This window comes from Perissodus microlepis, chromosome 17, assembly GCF_051167445.1.
Source record: "Perissodus microlepis isolate ML-2025 ecotype Zambia chromosome 17, ASM5116744v1, whole genome shotgun sequence".
Taxonomy (NCBI): Eukaryota; Metazoa; Chordata; class Actinopteri; order Cichliformes; family Cichlidae; genus Perissodus; species Perissodus microlepis.
The window spans coordinates 21846303-21862767 of NC_140477.1; the positions used below are offsets into that span (position 1 = coordinate 21846303).

General features: G+C 39.1%; 1 pseudogene; it reads right to left on the reverse strand.

Moving 5' to 3' along the window:
* Nucleotides 1–3154: 3154 nt before the first annotated feature.
* Nucleotides 3155–16155, reverse strand: LOC146369589 (NACHT, LRR and PYD domains-containing protein 12-like; annotated as a pseudogene).
* Nucleotides 16156–16465: the final 310 nt, after the last annotated feature.

Genomic DNA, 16465 nt, shown 5'->3' on the forward strand with positions numbered 1-16465 from the left:
TATCGATTCTTTTTAAAAAAGGAGAACACTAAGGTCGATTAGCTTAGAACTTTGTTTTATATCTTCTCTTTGAACAAGATAGAAATTTAGGAGTAACATGGCCTTACAAACCCAACAGTGACATCTTAAGAGATCCAGCCTACGGCTCTTCAATGGGGTGTCACAGGGTCCCCAGGAAAAAAAATTGTAAATGTAAAATAATAAAATAAATATTCTTCTGTAGCAATAACAAAGTATAATATAAATTATTCAGTAGCAATTACACAAGAATATCCAGTAATGTCCCTGCCTACAATATTCACTTATCGAAAATCGGGGCATCTGCTGTGGCAAATGGGTACAAGCCTTTGACCACAAACTTAGTCACCGCTCGGTGACATTCGTCTATCCTGGCCTGAAAGGAGACGCTACCGGTAGACTGCAGCGAGAACTGCCAGCATCTGAGCCAGCCAGACTCTGTCTGTCTCTCTCATCAAGGTCACCTAAATGCACAGTAATGGCAGGTTTTGTAATAAGGCAGATCGTGCTAACATAATATGCACTGTTAGTTGATTATTTACCTGCCGCATTAACAGGAGAGGACGTGCAAACGTTACCGCTGCTGCTGGGTTGAGATTCACGAGTCTGGAGCGGAATTTAAAACACGACATTCAATTAAGGTCATCGCGTGTTTTGTGAGCAAATGCTTTTGCATATTCGTAGTGTTTCCTCCCTTAAATGAAATATCTACTTTGCAAGTATTGCAAGTTGCCCTGTTGTCATCCGTTCTTGTAAAGTATAATCAAACTTTTGAGCGTTTGAGCCGCTTAGGCGCCGTGTTTCCTGCCAGGTAAATGACGTTCCGCAACGTGGTGACGTCATTCGGGGCGACTGGAATCGCTAAGGGAATCGTTTGCAAAAATGGCAAACAATTCCAAGGAATTGAAACAGTGGGAACCGGTTCTCAACAAGAACCGGTTTTCGATACCCATCCCTATGTATGGGTATCAATTTTTTCTTGTTTTATAGTTTTCACGGTGCTCAATGTCCAGAGAATGAGCCGTGTGTGGTGAGGAAATAAATGGCTGCACCCGTTAGAGACTCTTCTGTCGTTCTTGATGCCAAGGGCTGCTACAGATACAAATACAAATACTTTAGATATTTTATAGACATATTCACATTTTATTCTTCTACGTCTCACATTTTTACCACATTTACCTTCATAGATTCAGGTCAGCAGTTTATTTCCATTGTACACTGTTCTGTATGCTGAATGTACTCCACCATGGATTGACAGCTGAAGCAGAAGGTCGCTGGAAACACTCAGTTAAGAACACCCTCTAGCTTCCTTTTTCTTTCTGCAGATGGAGGTCATCTCTGTTCTGGGAGTGATTATCTTTCTCACAGTGGGAGTAGAAAGTGTGATGTGTGTGCTGAGAGGATGAGTTGTGTCCTGATGATACAGAGAGATTAAACCAGCAGCAGCTTGTGGGTAGAGGTGCTCTGACTGGGCCATGTTACTGGGAGGTGGAGAGGACCTCCCAGTGATGTAAGGTGAACTCTAAGAACAGCTCCACTATCAGACACAATGTAGAGTACACCATCACCCCTGCCTGTCCCTCTAGATCGAAACTGCTCTGTCCTTCTATGGAGAATCTCAGTACACACACACGCACACACGCACACACACGCACGCACACACACACACACACACACACACACACACACGCACACACATATACAGTGGTCCCTTGCTATAACGCTGTTAGGATGCCTGGGTCGTTGACCCAGGGTTTTAAGTTTATTATATTATTTATCCTTTCTAGTCTTTGGTTTCTTTGTTAGAGTTCTGTCTTATGGTTTATGTCTCTGTGTATTCCTTAGTTGCTGTCTCCCCTGTCTGCTATATCCCCGTGTCCAGTCAGTGTCTGTGTCTGCCCTGGTCCCACGTCTCTGTTCCCTGTTGTAGTGCCTGCCTGTGAGTCTGTCTGTAAGTTCAGTCTGTGTTATGTTTCCTGTTTTACTTTGAAAGTCCGTGTCTCATGTAAATGCGTCTGGTTCCTTTGTCTTGTTAGGCCTGATTTGCCCCAGCTGTGTTTCCCTCCTGTTGCCCATTCCCTGATTGCTCCCTCTATGTATTTAAGCCCTGTGTTTCAGTTTGTCGGTGTCGCGATCTAGCCTTATCTAGCTGTGTAGTCTGTCTGCATAAGTTTACCTTGGAATCTCAGTTTTGTTACTTTTTGGAGTTCAGCATTAAAGCTGTATTTAAGATCACCTTTTGTCTCCGACTGTCTGCACTTTGGGTCCTTTTCCTGCCTGCACACAGCCTTCACATAACAAACGTGGTTCACCTTTCGCGGCCTCGCTGTTTACCGGATTTTTTTTTGTGCAATCTTGCATGCTTTTTTTTTTTCTTACAGCGCATTGTGTTCTGCGTCCTGATTGGCTGTAGACCATTGTCAGTCAATCTCGTGCCGTGTCTCCTGTACAGTACAGAATGTGTTCAGCTTGTCAAATTTACATAAATCTTTGATCGCTAGCAGTGTGACTCTGAAGTGCTGTACTGTAATTTTCTAATTTTTCTGCCCAGCAAACACAACAATTTTGACGAAATGTTTTGCACCATCAAAGGCAACCGCGGATGCCTTTGGTTTCATTCTATAATACTGGACTTATTTTTCTATGACGGTTTGAACTTTGATAGTGTTTAAACAAGAGAGAAAAGGGTGAAAATGTTCATGCATGTCTGAGAAAAGTGTATAAAGTGTGTAGTGAGGGGTTTTACAGCCTTAAAACATGTATAATAATTGTAAAAAAAATAAAATTGGCTACTTCGCGGATTTCACCTATCGCGGGTTATTTCTAGAATGTAACTACCGCGATAAATGAGGGACCACTGTATATATATGCCTTCACCATCCACTTCTTCTCAAGCTTCTCATATTACTTCATTCTGATGTTGTTATCACTCGGTATAGCTACATCACTATGGCTGTGTAGACACATTATAATATATAATTTATATATATTGGTTTATTGTCACTAAAAATATTAGACTTATTTATATTTAAAAAGTTAAAGGAGGAAGTGATTTTTTTTCCCCATTTTTGTTTATTTCTGTGTGATTTCATAGATATGTTTGATCCTTAATAGTAAAATTAGGCAACAAGTAGACTTACCTCAGAGTCTCCAGTCTACTGTGTGAACTCGCTAGAAAATCACACAGCAGGGTCACTCCAGAATCCTTCAGCTTGTTTCTACTTAAGCTGAGATGTCTCATATGGGAGGGGTTAGACTTCAGAGCACAGACCAGTGCATCACAACTGATCTCTGACAAACTGCAGCTTTCCAGACTGAATAAATGATAATACAATAAAATAACTGATATTTCAATGAGATGTGATCAGCTTTTAAATGCAGAGCTGTACATTACAGTCTAAAATGAGTACACACAAACTTTGCCCTCTTGAAAATGAAGATCATCATCGTATCAGCCTTCTATACACATCATTGAAATATCAGAACAATATTGAAATGCTTATTCATGTCAACAATGATGAATAACATACTTGATACAGCATCATAAAGTACACATAATTTAAACATGGCATCTCATAACATGCCTTAATCTTTGTGTGTGGTGTGGAAGTGTGTGTGTTCTGAAGGACCAGACATTTTTGTGAAGTCTTACTGAAAAAAATATAAAGCACAGAAAGTCTTCATCAAATTTACTATTAAAAATGTTGTCTTTTTGACAACAAATAGGAAAACCGAAAACAACAAAAAAGAAACCTTTATGCTTTCAGGAATACAATGATAAAATTTACAGTAGTAACAGCCAGCCAAACTGACCTCAGAGTCTCCAATTCACAGTTTGTACTCTCCTGAAAAATACACAGCTGTTTCACCCCGAATCCTGTAGCCTGTTTCCAGCCAGGTCCAGATGTTTCAGATGGGAGGAGTTGGACTTGAGAAGAAAGACCAAAGCAGCACAGCTGATCTCTGACAAACTGCAGTGCTCCAATCTAAGTCAAGAATAAAATATAGAGATAAAATCATTCATAATCCAGTCAGATGTTTTCAGGTGTTAAATGTGCAGCTCAACATTACTGTGTCCTGTACAATAGGCAAATCACTTAATCTGTATTTATTTATATGCTAACATGTGTGTATGTGATTGTTTGTGTATAAGATTCAATATTAATGCACAGTGACATAAAAAGAAGCTAAAACATTTCTCTTTCATCAAACTTCTATATTTCGCATATTAAATCTAATGTCTCTTGCAACAACATATCAAATTATTAAAAGCAAATTTACAGCTGTTTTGAATGAAAGTTATGTAGAAACATAACTTCCACAATAATAAACGTAAATATAACATTTTGTGTTAATAATTATTATTATAAAATTTTCAGTGATAAGAGCCAGTAAGTGAACTGACCACAGGGTTTCTAGTTTGCAGTACAGACTGTCCAAACAACCATGCAGCTCTTTCACTCCTGAATCCTACAGTTTATTTTTACTTAGGTGAAGATGTTTCAGATGGGAGGGCTTGAACTTCAGCGCACAAACCAGAGAAGCACAGCTGATCTCGGACAAACTGCAGCTTTCCAAACTGAATAAATTAAAAAAAAAAGTGGATTCAATAACTGATAATCCAATTAGATGTGTTTAGATTGTTAATGTGCTGTTCAGCACAATATTCAAATACGTTCAGTGATAAATGCCAAGCTAATAACCTTAATGAAGCCTCTTATAACAGAATCAATACACTATAGATACTTCAAACACTGCAGCTAAAAACAGACACACAATCTGTGTGTGTTTGTGTGTGTGTGTTCTGAGGAACCAAAAACAGAAAGCAAAGAATGTTTCTTTTTCATTAATCATCCTAATTGCAAACAAATTTAATGTGTTTTATGACGGCAAAACAAGTTTAGGAAAAGAAAACAGAAAAGAACATTCACAGCTATATGCATGAATATTATATAGATACATAAACTATAAGATTTACAGTAGTAGCTGACAGTAATTAGCCTGTCAGCATATTAGCCATTCATCAAACAGAATGTAATATTAGACAAAGATAACCTGAGTAAATACAAAACGCAGTTTTGAAATGATTTTAAACGAAAACTGGCCCTATGTTAACAAAATTATTTCCCACCTTGTAAAATCATGAATTAACTGTGATTAACCACATTTTAGAAAGCTGATTTCACTACCCACACCTAGGCTGGATTTTAACTCAAGAAGCCACCTAAAAAGAACCTCTCTGACAAATGAAGTAGGTTAAAAGATTTTGAAAAAGCAAAACTAAGGAAAGAAATCTAAAGAAACAAAGCCATTGGCATCTATCTGTCTGCAAAAGGTTACAAAGCCATTTCTAAGGCTTTGGGTCTCCAGGAAAGGAGGTTCGAATTGAGATGCTTTGAAAGGCCATTTACGCTGGAAAAGCCTCCAGTGTGGCTGAATTGAAACAATTCTGCAATGAACAGTTTGCCAAAATGTGAAAGACTTATTGCAAGTGCTTGATTTTTTTATTTGCTGCCAGAGGTAGCAGAACCATAACCAAGGTTTTCTGTTTGGCTCATTAGTCTCCACTATTAGACGAAATGTATTCTAGCTGTCAAAATACACACCTCAAGCACACCATTTTTTAAGTTAGACTATGGTCTACAACAAACCCAATTATAATCATTACTATTGTTTTGATGTTTGCCTGGGCCTAAACTTTTTTGTTCTACATTTGAAGTTTTTAACAATAAAACAGTTTAATTATTTATTTGTTTCCATTTCTCCAAAAACATTCTCACGTTTCTAGATCCTTTAAACAAGAACAATTTGTGAAAACATCCATTTATCGTAAGGTTGAATTTTAAAGGAAAAAGAGCATTTAGACATATTTACTAACGTTTGTACTGCCATCTTTTGATGTTAAAAAGCTACTGGATTTACATTTGTATTTGTAAGAGTTTCACTTTCAGAAGAATATTTACATGACTCATGCAAATGTGAATTACAGAGTCTGTGGCACACAGTGTACTGAAAATTGCACAAACTTTAACAAAAAAAGAAAATGTGTCTTATGCCTATGGTTGTGATAGCTGCTACCAGAGTTTATTTTAAGGAGACAAAGATATTATGTATGTGAATCTGTGATGTTGAAATGTGCTATTAAAGCTAAACAGCGATGCACGCTTCATTTTCAGCCACCCTCTTGGTAGTATGTTAGTTATTACTAAAGTGAACTGGCTGCATCTTTGTATACAAATTAAAATGCATTGTCTGTAGATCATCCTGTGATTGTGACATTACAATAGCTTGCCCCACTTAGTAAATCTGTCCCACAGCATATAAAATTAAATGTATCTTATTTTCTCATAATTTACTGTTGTGATCCAGTGGGACTCTTTTCCTCCTCCCTGTTTAGGATTTCTATGACTGCATACTGTCACGGTTCTGGGCAGTTTTGACCCAGAATTTTGAGTTTTCATGTTTTAGTTTGATTTTGTATTTTTGGTTATTTTCTTGATCTATTTGATGATGATGTTCTATGTTCCAGCTTATTCTGGTTTATGTTTAGTTCTGCCCATGTTAAGTCTGTTTCTTAGTCTGCGTCCTTGTGTATTGTTTCCTGTTTTATTTTGAAGGATTGTGTCTTATGTCAGTATGTCCAGCTTTGCTCCTCCTTTCTTGTTAGCCCCAATTTCTCCCAGCTGTGTCTCCCTCCTGTTTCACATTCCCTAATCACCTCAGTATGTATTTTAGCTCTGTGTTTTTCCCTGCCAGTTGATGTGTCCTCCACGTTTGTTGTGTGCGTATTCTTCGTTGTCTGCCTTCAGGTTAGAGTCATTTGCATCTCCAGTCTAGTTAGTTTAAGTTGTTGTTTATGTATCGCCAAGTGTGTCTCACCAGCAAATAAAGCTGCCGTTTAAGTTAATGTTTTGTCTCCGAGTCCTGCACGTGTGTCCAGCCACTGACAGCTACACAACTCATCGTGACACATACCATATTTCATACCGCACCATACCAAATACTAGTGATGGCCAAATGAAGCTTTCTGAAGCACTGAAGCTTGTATTGAAAAACGGTTCATTACTCGAAGCTTTTCAACACAATCCTCTCTGGTGACATCTGGTGGCCAAAAATATGAAGAGCAGTTTGAATCCACAAAATAAAACCAACTGCTCCATTATGACTGCCCACAGAGTGGAATTCTGTCTGATATTGGGCCGCTGTTGTGTTGCTTTGAACGTGTATTTTCTGGTGGTTAAAAAAATGTGGTTTATTTGTTTAATAAATAATTTTGACCAGTAAACTCTCCTTGTTTAAACATGCATCATTGTGTGGTCTTTCTTTGCTTGTGACTTCTTGATGTTGGTAAATACAATAATTGAAAAATACCACATTACAAATAATATACATATGATAATGTACAACACATTATGGAGTATGCTTCTGCTGTGAGGTCCTGCCTCCATACACTTATGCAATCAACCGCTAGATGGGTATATTTATAAATAATATTATATTAGGGACATTTTCCCAGACATATTTTTGATCTGGGGGTAGAATTGATTGTGAAATGGAAAGGGAAAATGCTTATGAACTTGCAAATGAAAAACATGATGCATTTAAAGTAGCCCTTTTTCATTTTTATTTAACAAGAGAATTTGTTCTAGTGTGCGATGGCTGAACCTGTTCCTTTTCGTGGAGATAATTTCTCCTGCCTTAAGGAAAATCCCTTCACATGGCACAGAAGAGGCTGGAGTGCAGAGAAACTGGTAGAGATGCAGTTATACAGTCTACCTGGGGTCCGTTCTTCGTACCTCGCTTACTACATCCAAGATCAAATGACACATCCAAGATCAAATCATCGCGCCAACTTTGAGCTCGCTATTCCGGTTCTCCGAACACACCTGTTGTTGACGATTAGTACAGCTGGATGAAGTAATGTGAGATCACTGAGTGGCTTAAAAGGGGCTACGCATCGATAGTAGAAACATTGATCGGCAACCCTTTGATTGGTCGGCGAAAATGTCAAAGGAGCGCACTCAGTATTTTTCGGCAGCAGAGCAAGAACTCTTGATTGAGGGATTTCAGGAGTTTCAGAGTTTAATTAAAACGCAAGGGAACACTGCAAAGGCTGCAAAAGCAAGGAGAGAGGGCTGGCAGAAAGTTGCTGACAAATTAAACTCGTAAGTAATTTAATAATAATAATAATAATAATAATGGATTGGATTTATATAGCGCTTTTCAAGGCACCCAAAGCGCTTTACAATGCCACTATTCATTCACTCTCACATTCACACACTGGTGGAGGCAAGCTACGGTTGTAGCCACAGCTGCCCTGGGGCAGACTGACAGAAGCGAGGCTGCCATATCGCGCCACCGGCCCCTCTGGCCAACACCAGTAGGCGGTAGGGTAAATTTATTATATTATATTACATTATATCCTCTTTCACATTAGAGCCACAACAGGACCCACTAGAACATGGGAACAAGTAAAAGTGAAATATAAGAATATTCTACAGAATGGTAATATTTATCACTTATATTGCTTTTAGTCTCTTGAAAAGAGACCCTGAAATAATCTGTTTGTTTGTTTATAACAGCAACCAAGAAAAGGGCAGAGCAAAAAAAGACAGGTGGTGGTCCTGCACCCCCTCGTCAACAAGTTGGTTAAGTAAATAATACCCTCACAGGAAAATCGGTATCTCTCTATGAGCACACTGTCGCGCTGAGCTAAAGGATCCTGTCTATCCCGCAATATACGCTGAATTCTGAAAACTCTCCTTATCAATCTTGCACCTTCTGCAATGGGTTGCTCGCGTACAAACGGACAGGACATGGCTGCGACAGACTTCCCAAATCCACCTTCGCTTTTATAGCCGTGGTCTCTCATCTTGATTACACGAAGTAATTTACTATTACTACTCTAAAATATGAATTACATCTGAAATAATCAAATACATGAAATAGAATGATTAATAGTACATTTCCCTTTTTTTAGGAAATGACCTGTATGTATCTGTATGAAATCAATAAAAGAATCAAATACTGCATTATCTTTAGTTACATTGATAATATTTATTTATGGAAAAACAGTGGAAAAATATCGCTGTTGCTTTCGTATAAATGAAGCGGACATACCTGAGTGGCCGCGATCTAATCCTGTTTACATAAAGTAAGCCTGCTCCCAAGCAGGTTTACGCTTACGGATCTGTTGCTATGACAGCAAGTCCCGGATGAGCTTCGGAGAACCGAACGATCCAAGATCACGCGAAATCGTCAACAATCAAATCCAGCTAACTTACTTAGCGAGGTACGAAGAACGGACCCCTGGGCCCCACAAACTATCAGCTAAAGAGAATAAATAGATTAAATTGCTGCACATTTGGCAGACTAACATTTTAGGATTAATTAAACAATAAAATACATATTTTTACAACATTACATGTAAAGAGTCAAGTGGAAGTTTTTCTAAAGTTATTTAATGATATTTATATTATGGAAGCAGATTTTTGACATTTTACCTTTTTCCCATTTTCAGATATAATAAACACGCACAAAACAAAAGCAAACGGCCAGAACACAAAGCTGGAAACCCACCCGATTGACAAAAATCAACTCAAAATTCTCCCACACAACAGAACCTCCTCTATTCCTCGCTGGCTCCAAATCTCTCAGTGGAATGATCAAGGGTTCGCTATCTGTCACCATCAAAACACTCCACAAATCCCGCGAATGATTAATTTCCTTATAAACCAGGGAATCAGACACCGAAGCGGTTAGGTTATAAATGAAGCTTTGGACGTCACTGATCACGTGACTCTGGCCAAACGAATCAAGCTTCGACACAGTGCTTCTGAAGCAGTGTGTTGATTTTTTTGACACACACACCGGAGCTTCAGCTTCAAGCGGGCCATCACTACCAAATACCATATTTCTGAGATTTTTAAGGCCAAGTACATTAACCCCACTTTTATCTGAAATTAGAGGAAATTATAGGTCACCAGCTCTTTATATTTTTAAGATATTCCTGCAGTTTTACTAATTGGTGAGTGTTATATTGCTTCTTTGATAGATAAAGTTGGGTGTTATCTGCGTAACAGTGAACATCTATTCTGTGCCTTCTAATAGTGCCCGAGTGAAGCATGTATAATGCTAGCAGAATTGGTCCTAGCACAGAGCCCTGTAGCAATCCGTCATTAACCTTAGTGTCTGAAGAAAACTCTCCATTTGCATGAACAAAGTAGAACCTATTAGATATGATTCAAACCATACCTTAATTACATACAGAATGCTCTAATCACTGTAATAAAATATTATGGTATTATGCTCATATGGTTAAAAAATTATTGAAATAAGAAATATTTCAGTGAACTGACCTCAAAGTCTCCAGTCGACAGTTAGGACTCTCCAGAGCAGCACATAGCTGTTTCACTCCAGATTCCTGGAGGTTGTTTAAACTCAGATCCAACTCTGTCAGATGGCAGGGATTGGATTTTAGAGCCGAGGCCACAATTTATAGTGAGTTTCTGAGAGATCACAGTAAGAAAATCTGTAATGGAACATATATTAAAAACATGTTATTATTAAGATTATACTTTATGATTACCTCCGGCATTTGATGAGAGATAAATAGGAACTTTCTGTTTGCTATTTTGTTCTCAGTTGGTCTAGCAGATCTCATCTGACTGTTTGAGCTGAAACATTAATTCTCCTCGGCCTCTCGAAGACCTGCAGACTTTTAATCTTTGTTTCACTGTAATCTGCTGATGAAGAAAATAAAATAAAGTTTCATGCTCCAGTTTTGTTCACCGTCTCTCAGTGTGATCTGATAGGGGCGATCGTGGCTCAAGAGTTGGGAGGTCGCCTTGTGGAAGGTTGCCGGTTCGGACAGTCTCGGTCGTTGTGTCCTTGGGCAAGACACTTCATCCGTTGCCTACTGGTGGTGGTCAGAGGGCCCGGTGGCGCCAGTGTCCGGCAGCCTCGCCTCTGTCAGTGTGCCCCAGGGTGGCTGTGGCTACAATGTTGCTTGCCATCACCAGTGTGTGAATGGGTGGATGACTGGATGTTTAAAGCGCTTTGGGGTCCTTAGGGACAAAGCGCTATACAAATACAAGCCATTTACCATCTGATACATCTGACTCCACAGTTATCATGAGGCCATATTCATCAGAACAACATTTTTACCATTTTTGGTTAGTTCCAGTTGGAAAGATTATCTCTTTGCTGTCTACCTGCTGTTTCTGTGACATGTCCATAAGTGGAAAATATAGAGTCTGTTTTCAAACAGTGCAAACATGAAAAGTAGTTACTTAACAGTATCGGAGACTGAGGGAACAAAATAGAAGCAAAGTAACTCTTTTTAATTAAAAGCTAAATACTAAACCAAACACACAGAACCCCAGACAAAAGATAACATAAAGTGCAACACTTAAATAATAAATGAATACAAGAGCCACTGGGAACGTAAGAAAACAAAACACAAATAAAAGAAATACTGATAAGATAATTTTCTCTATGCACTATTCTTGAGACCACCTGAAGTTTGAAGGTCTGTAGCTGTTAACTCTGCAGAAAGTCGTCAATCTCTGCACAATATGCACCTCAGCATTCACAGACCTCTCTCTGATTTTATATTGCCTACCACTTTGTGGCTGAGTTGCTGTCATTCCCAATAGCTTCAACTTTTTTTTTAATGATACCAGTGACAGATGACTGTGGAATATTAAGTTGCAAGAAAATGTTATTACTGGATTTCCACAAGTGTCTTCCTATCACGGTAACACAGATAAATTAAAAATGATAATAATACTTCATTATTATTATTATTATTATTATTATTATTATTATTATTATTATTATTATTATTTTACAGCATTTGAAACAAACTTAGCATCTGTGACAAAACCAAACTAATGTGTATGCAAATTTGCAATAATTAAGTACAACGCTGTTATAAAAAACGAGAGTCACAGGGAGAATATTTGAGGAACTTAAATATAAATCTACACTGATTTATAAGAATCATCATCTTGACTCACCGAACCTTTCTGCAGTTCCTCACAGCTGGAATCAATCTCTGCTGCCCCTCATATGATGATGTGTTGTACTTCATCATGTCCAACTCATCCAAAACCTCCTCTGACATCTCCAGCATGTAGGCCAGAGCTGAGCAGTGGATCTCAGAGAGTTTCTTGTCTGATCTGTTCTTTGACTTAAGGAACTCTTGGATCTCTTGTTACACTGAGATGTCATTTATCTCCATCAGACAGTGGAAGATGTTGATGCTTCTGTCAGGAGACATTTTATTACAGTTCATCTCCTTCAGGTTTTTGATGACTCTCTGGATGATTCTGGGATTGTTTTCTGTCTGACATAGCAGACTTTCCAAGAGTCTCTGGTTGGACTCCAGACAGAAGCCATGAAGAAAGCGAGCAAACAGGTCCAGGTGGCCATTGTTACTTTGAAGGGATTTCTCTATGACTTTGCTCAGAAAGATATCCAGAGATGTTATATCCTTTTTTAGGAAGTTCTCCACCACCTCTGTCTTCCTATTTGTGTAACAGTGGAACATGTAGACTGCAGCAAGAAACTCCTGAATGCTCAGATGAACAAAGCAGTAGACTGGTTTCTGGAAGATCACACACTCTCTTTTGAAGATCTCTGTACAAACTCCTGAGTACACTGAGGCCTCTGTGACATTCAGACCTCACTGCTCCAGGTCTTCTTGGTCAAATAGGATGTTTCCTTTCTCAAGATGTTCAAATGCCAGCCTCCCCAGCTTCAGGAGAACTTCCCTGTCAGCCTCCATCAGCTCCTGTAGACTTGTCTCACGTCCCTCGAGGTACTTGTTCTTCTTCCTCTTTGTCTGAACGAGCAGGAAATGTAAGTACATGTCAGTCAGGGTCTTGGGCAGCTCTCCTCTCTGCCCTGTAGTCAACATGTGCTCCAGAACCGTAGCAGTGATCCAGCAGAAGACTGGGATTCTACACATGATGTGGAGGCTCCTGGATGTCTTCATGTGGGAGATGATTCTGCTGGACACCTCTTCATCATTGAATCTCTTCCTGAAGTACTCCTCTTTCTGGGCGTCAGTGAAGCCTCATACTTCTGGCAATATATGTAGGAGGGATCTAACTGGCTGCTGCAGGTCTGGAAGTTATCCAGACGAAAGCAGAAGGAAGCAGATTCCCCTTGATGAGGTTTGTCAGCAGCTCGCTGACTGATGACTTCTGTGTGACATCAGACACAAGCTTCCTGTTGGTGAAATCCAATGAAAGTCTGCTTTCATCCAGGCCATCAAAGATAAACAAAAGTTTACAGACAGCGAGCTTCTCTGCTGTGACCTTCTGTAATGCTGGATGAAAAACATTGAGTGGCTCTAGAAGACTGTACTGCTCATCTCTGATCAGGTTCAGCTCCCTGAATGAAAGCAGAATCACCACACTGATGTCTTGGTTCTCCAAACCTTCTGCCCAGTCCAGAGCGAACTTCTGTACTGAGAAAGTCTTTCCAACACCAGCAACGCCGTTTGTCAGAACCACTCTGATGGGTCTCTGTTGGTCAGGCAATGCTTTAAAGATGTCCTGGCACCTGATTGGGGTGTCCTGGAGGATCTTGGAAGCTGTCTCCAGCTGCCTCACCTCATGTTGGGTATGAACCGCTTCACTCTGTCCCTCTGTGATGTAGAGCTCAGTGTAGATCCTGTTGAGGTTTCTACTTTCTGTTTCATCAGTGCCTTCAGTCACATGTTCACATCTCCTCCTCTGACTGATCTTATGTTCATCTAAAACCTCATGCAGACCAACATCTGCTAAAAGAAAGAAAAACACTGAGGCTAAACAGTCCAGTTTTCAGACATGAGTCCCTCAGCAGACAGATGTTCAGTCTTACTTTGTTCACAGCTGCTCTGACTGGCTATCTGCTGTCCAGCTCTGGTTCTGGATTTTTTTCCACAGTGGGGACAGGAGGAGTCTCCTGATGTAGCAGACTTGTCCCAGTATGAGGTGAAGCACTGTCTGCAAAACCAGCGTCCACAGCTGGTAGAGACTGGATCCTTCAGGACGTCCTGACACAAAGCACAGCAGGACAGCTGCTCCTCCACAGAAGCATGACTCCTTTTCTTGTCTCTGTGGACACCAAGGAAAAAATATACAATCAGTAAAAAAAAAAAAAAAAGTTAAACACCAGCACTGGCTTCCAGAAAAGCTATAGTTCTGTGGTATTATTATCGTTCTGTCCTTAAATATATTTCATTTCTGGTTTCCTTTGTGCTCCAGCAGGAAAATCACATTTGTACCAAACACATAAATGATAGAATCTGTGAGGTGTTAACATATAAATTATATATTAATCACTAAATATAAAAACTGTTGTTCATGCCTGCAGCTGTGCATTAATTCAACATTTAACCTTAGAAGTTGTGAATTGTTCTTAAACAGTGTTGTATTGATTATCTGTGTACTTTTAGTCTCACTTTATGAAAACATTGCTCTTCCTGACGTGGGCTGACCATCAACTCAGTTCAGTCTCTTACTCTGTGTGTGAGGGCTGAGGTTCAGTGCTAAAGTTTGGAGGACTATCTTTGGACCAGTCACTCTTCACAGACTGATAGCTGGATCCTGGATACTCTGCTCCGTGTCTGTGCTGCTGACCTCTGGAAACACAAACACAGAATAAATCCCACATTGTCCTTGTGCATGATCCTATTGTTGGGCACTGAGCTGCTTCTCACTCAGGGTCGGATTTATGGGACTGAAGTTTTGGATATTTTCAGTAAACTCAGACAAGCTCAAACTACAAGTCAGACCTTCACAATTAAACTAGACTGAGACTACGTCCACATGTACACGGGTATTTTTGAAAACTGAGATTTTCTGCTTTCGTTTAAAAAAAAAATCCCATCCACATGTTCAGTTTTGAAAGAAATATCTCCGTCCACATGTAAACGCTAAAAACGAAGTGTTGGCCAATCAGAAGTCTAGAAACCTGGGATGGAAAAACTAAACAGAGTTTTGTACCCTCACAAAACCTTAAGTACTTCCAAAAAGTTTTTGTTTTTCTGGAAGGGCAGCTAATTTTGTGTTACTTTTCAAGTACCATTTTCAAGAGCCTTCATCATTTCAAATGTTAATAACTAAAGACAGTATTTTGGTTGGTGTAGACTCACAACTTAGGAATGAACAAAATACATACAGAATACATACATTTATAATAAATAAATAAATTTATTCAAAACCGACTTGTGAGAGCATCTGTGTTGAATGTAGAAGCCATGTACATCCGAAGTTCACTCTGACGCCTCTGTCTTTCCAAATGGAGGGACAGTAACTGTGTGTGTATATGTTTACTTGTAAAAACTACAGATAGTAATATTAACAACAACAGTATTTTGTCTATATCCGCCATTGTAGAAATTAATCTCATGTAAACAACGTGGCGCACAGCATCACGTCAAAAAAGGTGCATAACTTTGATGTTGTGTGACTAAATCTCAGTTTTTCTCGTCCACACATAATAGCAAAAACAGAGTTTTCGAAAATCTCCACCCTGGCAGGAGTTTTTTAAAATCTCAGTTTTCAGTGATCGAAAACGCAGTTTACGTCTGGACGAAAGGTGCAAACGCATAGAAAAATCAGCGTTTTCAAAAATACCTGTATATTCCAAGTTTCAAGTATACTATTAAAATTTACGATGAAGTGAACCAGAACCAGTTTCTTTATCCTTGTCTGGAGGGACATTTTTTGTAGTGAGAGGAGCAGGTGCTACATTTACAGTCTGGGATTAAAAAGATTTCAGATCTGGATCACCCAAATTCCGATGTTATCATTCTTTTGATGAACTCTAAACATAATTATAATATACATTTTTTTAGTCTACAAATTAGTACTACTGATTGAGTTTTGTAAAACTAAATCAGCAGAATCTACTGACTAGACCCCCAAAAGCCTCATTTGAAATAATAGAATCAAAACCATCTTCAGCTCAGTTCAGTAGTTCAGTGATTTCTTACTTTGTGTCTGAGGGTCCAGGCTCAGTACTAAAGTTTGGAGGACTATCTTTGGACCAGTCACTCTTCACAGACAGACAGCTGGATCCTGGATACTCTGCTCTGTGTTGCTGACCTCTGGAAACACAAACACAGAATAAATTCCACATTGTTCTTGTGCATGATCCTGTTGTTGGGCACTGAGCTGCTTCTCACTCAGGGTTTTTGTGGCTGAAGCTCTGGTTGTTTTCAGTAACCTGAATCTTTCCTCTTCATCATGTGTGGTACTTGAGTCTTTTGATGAACTTAGGCATAAACATAATCTAAATAATAAAATTAAAACTGAGAATTTTTGCAAAAGAAATCCCCACAAACCTCATTTGTAATGATATGAAAGGACTGCAACAATTAAAATCCTCTTCAGCTTGGTTTACAGCAGAAATAGTTTCTTACTTTATATCTGAGGGTCCAGCTTCAGTA